Raw genomic sequence first — 6,412 nt, 5'->3', positions numbered from 1 at the left:
CATCTTCTCTTCTCATTTTTCTGCCAATTGGCCCAGTGGTAAGAATCTTTGTCTTCTTGATGTTGGGCTTCAATCCACATTGAAGACTATAATCCTTGACCTTCTGTTCCAAGCACTTCAGATCTTCTTTAGTTTCAACAAGCAAGGTTGTGTTATATGCATATTGTAGATTATTGATGAGTCTTCCTCCAATCTCATTTTTTTTCTTCTGTCTGTAGAAATTACTGGTGTTTATTTTGCTGTGTATATTCTTAAAATTAACAACAAAAGAAATATTTTTTTCAAAATATTGTTGTGGTTTGGTGCCATAGAATTTATTTGGACACATAACTACTCCATATAACAGAGTGGAACTACCCCATAAAGTTTTCTAAGTTGTAACCCTTGTGGAGACAGATTTCTGGGTCTCCCACAGAGTTGCTGAGTGAGGTTGAACTACTGAGCTTTCCATTAGCAGTCAATTGTTCAACCATTCTGCCACCAGCGTCCCCCACCTTAAAACTACAAGTCAGAAAAATTCCTGCATCTGGAGGCAGAGATACCAAGAGGAGATATTATGGAATCCCATAAGGATGCCATTACCTTGACCTGGGCAGTGGTTTACGTGGGCATATGAAACTATATAAAGGATTTTGTGCTTTTTAGGTGCCATCAAGTCAACTTTAACTCAGTGACCGTGCCCTCCTCATAAAGCCCTGCTTCATGATTGAGTTCTTAATATATTTTAAAAAAGGATGAAATTTAGTTTTATTCTGAGTGTGCATACATAATATCTAATTAAGGCAAGACAATTATAATGATTCATAAAGGCAGATTTTTGTTTATAGTCAAAACTATCTCATTGGATCATCTGCAATAAAATGTGACATCTAAATATAGTTTTACAATATAAATTTGCTGAGGAACAAGTGATGCAATTTTAAAGTAAATCTCTTCTTTACATCACACACACACACAAAGAAAGCACATTTGATTTTGTCGACCTTCTTTATTTTTTATCATCTGGTTTGAATTTTTCAGTCCAGCTTTAAGTTTATGGTACCTGGGTTTGACTTCGACATTTGTTCGTCACATTTTTACGTAAACTTCAAAGCAACCTTTCTTTAATTATTCCAAATTAAGGGTTTTATTTCACATTGTTAACTTGATTCAAGTGCTAAATATCATTAACTAATATTTTATGGAAATTTTTAGAAATTGAGTTGTCAAAGTGACAACATAGTCATAAGCATTTCTCAACAAACAACCTCAAAAATCTTCCTAGTATAACCCTCTGCAGTGCTGAACTTTACATTGAGCTTAATTAAAGGAGGAACATGCATTAAGTTAAAATAAGGAAGAGAGAGAAAAGCCAAATCATTTTAATGTGGTGGTTTTTTTCTCCTTTCTTGCATCCACTAGGGATGATACATTCTTACTGTCTATGTTAAAGGTTAGAGCAAAAGAGCATCCAGTAACTTATGAGTTTGCTTCTTACTACTTTAGAAGGCCAAGGCTACAACTCAGAGAGGTCCTTGGAGAATGCAAACTTTGCCTGACAGCATCATTTGTCTAGTATCAAATTCATTCGAGGTAAAACTTCAGGACTCCCGGTGATCAGAGGTCACAGGTGGAAACAGGCACCAGAGAGCAGTGTACTTATTCTGACAACTGATGGCCCAATCTGAGCGTGAATGGTACCAAGACAGAGAGCTTCACCAGAAAATTCCATCAGAGAAGCCAGGAAAGCACTTGGCTTTATGGATGTTGTCAAAGAGAAATAACTTCAGCTGCTGCAGAATGCTAGCTGTAACGCCGCCAAGTCCTATGCAGAGGCCAAACAGCTTGTCGAAACTTCAGCAGAAACTGACTCAGTTAAAAAAAATGAAAAAACTAACCAAGTACTATATAGTCCTCATCTGAGCTGCATCATGACTTTCAGAGAATCCAATAAAGTTTGTGCTATTTCCAAGTACAGATCCAATCTAAGAAAAATCCCAACTGTATAATAGTTCTCCCAGACATTGACTCAATACAACTTCTTAGTTTTACAAGACCTGCCTAGTCAGTAAATATTATAGTCTAAAAGGAAAACTATTTTTCATTGTATTAGGAAGGGTAGACTTTTTCCCCCTTTACTAAGCCAAGTCAGTATGAGTATCCTTTCAAATAAAATATTACTTATTGTCTGTCTATGTTAAGTTTCAGAAAAGTAAAACAACACAAAAAAATTAAGGGTTTGTTACTAATTTAGGAAAAAATAAAAAAGTTTTCTAAGTTCCATGATGTAGTACATAATTTTCCCCCAGTTCTTTGCACATTTCATTATAATAGCTTGCTTTATCTTCCTGAGCTGCCCTTTGAAATCTTCTATTCAGCTCCTTAATGTCATGGTCTCTTCCCTTTGCTTTGTCTTCTCAGTGCTCTAGTGCAATATTCACACTCTCTTCCAACATTCTTCTTGGTTTTTTTCTTCTTTCTCTGTCTTTGTAATGACGTTTTGCATTCTTCATGGATAATATTCTTACCATCCTCCCACATCTCATTTTGAGGTTCCATCTCTTAGACTTTGTGCATGTTACCAGGACAGACTTGTCTTTGGAAAAGGATATCATGCTTGGAATGAAGAAGGGGCAGTGCATGAGCCCTATGAGGGCCTATGGATGAGGTGGAATGACATAGTAACTAGGTAATGAGGAGTATTGTGTCAGAGACAGTGAAATTAGCTCAAGATAGAGCAGAGTTCGGAGCTATTGTGCATAGGCTTGCTATGAGTTGTAGTCGACTATGTAGCACATAACAACAACAGTACATAAATTCATCAATTGTGAGCTTGCTTAAATAAATTGTGTGTGTGTGTGTGTATGTGTGTAAATTCACACTTGTGATATAAGTTTACAAGGAGGGAAGAAAACCTCAACAGGTGTGGACCTTATATTACCTCAAATATAAGGTATTGACACTTTGGAATAGGAATTTATTCAAATTTCTGCTTGTGAGTTATTTCTTTTTAAACAATTTTCAGGTCCAAGGAGGGAAAAAGTTGAAACATTGTTAAGATTATCAGACTGTCTATGTCATTGGATTAATATGTTTTTCCTGAAATTTAATGTTTCTTTGATTTTTATTATTATTATTTTGTCTTCAATCCTAAAACTTTTATACTGTGAACACTATTGAATTTGGCACTATACCAGAGAAAAGCAATATGGTTTTATTCTATTTTGCTACTGAGTAAGTAAAATAATTTTCTTTTTCACGCTCTTACTATATCAGGTAATAAATTTGAAACAGTACAAACTGCTCAACTAAAAAGAAAAAAAGAACAAACCAAACAAAATCTTTCTCCTTTTTGTATCAGAATCTTTGAAAGGCAATTTTGATAAACTAGAGAGCACAGTTGGAACTATGGTGGCCTGGTGGTAGGAAGCTGCACTGCCATCCCGAAGACATATGGTTCGAATCCATCAGCTGTTGTGAGGGAGAAGGATAAACAAGCTCCTCCCATAAAATTAGCTGCCGATGAAAACCTGCTGAAGTGTCAGCTCTGAGTTGGTTCTGACTTGGTGGTATACAGCAACAACAACAGAAAGCTCAGAGTGAACCAAAAAATTTTTAAAAAAGAATCTAAAATAATATGACTAAGCATACAACAATGTATCCATTCCTCAGACTTCAGCAAAATGATGGACCAGGCAGCCCAGGCTCACTTTCTGTTTCTAAGGCACAAGAAAATAAAGATAAGTATGACCGATAATCTGGATCTGTGAGCTTTTAAGAAAATTATAAAGAAATCGTTCAAACACTCAAATAAAAAAAAAAAGAATGAGAACATCAAATAAAGGAGGCAGTGCAATGAACTGTGATCAGAGTCCCAGTCAGCACAGCCCAACATTTTGAACTTTTACAAGCAACTCTCTGATTAGTTCAAGAATCCAGACTGTCACAGTGTTCACACCAGCAGCTGCCTAACAAGACAGATATAATGTCCTTTATGAGCCCAAACACTCCTGGGATGTGAGAGGGATTTTCTCAATCACATCCACTTGCCAAGTGGTCCTCACTGTCCCAGCTCTCTCTGAGATCGGGCTCTCATCATTTTCTCTCTGCCTCCAGGAGCAAGACGCCCTTCCATGTTCAGAGACTGCACCCTGATGCATATCAAGTGTGTCACACATGGCAGGGGATTGCCTAGACTGCAGCCAGTTCCTGGATTGATTTGTTGTTGTTAGGTGCCATTGAGTACAACTCAGAGTGACCCTGTGGTTAAAAGAACCGTGATCTATCCTGTGCCATCTTCATACTTCCTGACACACAAGAGCCCATTGTGGCCGTCACCAGGTCAATCCACCTGGCTGAGGGTCTTCCTCTCCTTTGCTGACCCTCCACCCTTCCCAGCATCATGTCCCTCACTAAAGAATAGCCTCTCTTAAGCAACATACCCAAATGTGAGGCAGAGACTCACCATTCTTGCCTCCAAAGAGCACTTTGGCTGGACCCTCTCCAGGACATACATATTTGTTCTTCTGGCCATCCATGGGATGTTCAGTTCATGTTATGCTCTTCTCAAACACCACGGCTCAAAGTCATAGATTCTTCATCTGTCATCCTGATTCATTGTCCAGCTATCAGATTCATAGCAAGTCATCAGAAAGACTATGGTCTGAATCAGACACACCTTAGTCTCAAACTGGCATCATTACTCCTCAGTATTTGGAGGGATCCCTCACTTAGACATTTTTAGTGCTTTACATCTCCTTATTTCCTGACTTCTAGGGTGGCTGGCATCCACTTCCTAAACCTCATGCCTCCAGAAACTCTATGAACTTTAATAAATATTGACAATTGTAGCAGGACTTCCAACCTTTTGCCCATAGTCACTATGAATCGTGCTTGACTCTAAGGCATTAACAACAATAAAATAGTACCAAGGGTGTTAATTGTGTGTTCAAGCAAGATGAAGCTGTTGACAGTTTCAGTCTCTTCTCCATCCATCATGATGTTGCCTATCTGTCCAGCAGTAAAATTCTTTATCTTCTTGAGATTGTGATGCAATTCACGCTGTAGACCTGCATTCATTGATCTTCTACAACAAGGACTTCAAGTCTTCCCCAATTTCAGCAAGCAAGATTGTATTATCTGCATAATGCAGTGCTTTTTTAAAATTTACTAATTTTAATCAAAGTTTGAAGAGCCTTAGGATTTCCCATCATTCATTGTTATATTTTTCTCCCTCCCCCTTCCCAATTGCTCTTCTCCTTGAAAAGAAAAACTTTCATTTTTATGCTATCGCTCCCCCCAAGTTCACTCCATTGTGCATCCTTCTTTCTGGACTTCTGTAATGACAAGAATACCTGTTCATAATGCAGGGTTTTGATGAGTCTCCCTCACATCCTGATGTCACACTCCTCTTCAGAGTCCAGCTTCTCACAGAGTTTGCTCAGCATACGGATTGAACAGGTATATAGAGAGAATACAACCCTACCACCCCCTCTCAACAGTTTTAAACCATGTAGTGTTTCCCTGGTCTGTTTTCAGAACAGCCTTCTGGTCCTAGCCCAAGTTCTACGTGAGCTCTGGGACTCCCATTCCTCACAATGTCAGCCACAGCTTGATACGATCCACCCAGTCAAATGCCTTTGCAGAGTCAATAAAGCACAAATCAACATTCTTCTGGTATTCCTTACTTTCAGCCAGGTTCCAACTGATATCAGCAATGATGTCCCTGATGCCACATCCTCTTCTAAATCCTGCTTGAACTTCTAGAATTTCCCTATCTATATACTTTTCTAGTTGTTTTTGAATGATATACAGCAGTATTTTGCTTTCACATAATATAAATTATTTTTTTATCATTTCCACATTCAGTTGGATCACCTTTCTTGGGAATGGGAACAAATATGGACCTCTTCCAATCTGTTGGCCAGACAGCTGTCCTCCAAATTTCCTGGCGTACATCATTTAGTAATTGGAACATGGAATGTAGGTAGATTGAAAGTTTGAAAATTTGAAATTTAATGGAATGAAATGGAACGCATGAACGTCAACATAGTACGCCTTAATGAGATGAGATGGACCAACTTTGGCCACTTTGAATCACATAATCATATGGTATACTATGCAAGGAATAAAAAATAGGAAGAATGGTGTTGCATTCATTGTCAGAAAGTCAGTTTCTAGTTCAAGCCTGAAATAAGGTTTTGTGAGTGATAAGCTAATATCCAGGGTTGATAGAAGTCAGTACCAGAATAGGATCCTTGCTAACACCTAGTTAGGCACCTCCATGGATTCCATGCCTGGCATTCTTAACAAACGTCACACCCACATTTGTAGCAGTGCGCTCTCAATACCGTCTCAGGGGCAGCCCCTGGAGACCTGCGGGTTAGCAGTCACTGACTCCAGCAGGAATAGTTGCAGGGTTAGCGCTGGGTGC

The sequence above is a fragment of the Elephantulus edwardii genome, unplaced genomic scaffold, assembly GCF_000299155.1.
Source record: "Elephantulus edwardii isolate Elephantulus edwardi_28Jun2011 unplaced genomic scaffold, EleEdw1.0 scaffold00004, whole genome shotgun sequence".
NCBI lineage: Eukaryota > Metazoa > Chordata > Mammalia > Macroscelidea > Macroscelididae > Elephantulus > Elephantulus edwardii.
This window is presented reverse-complemented; position numbering follows the sequence as displayed.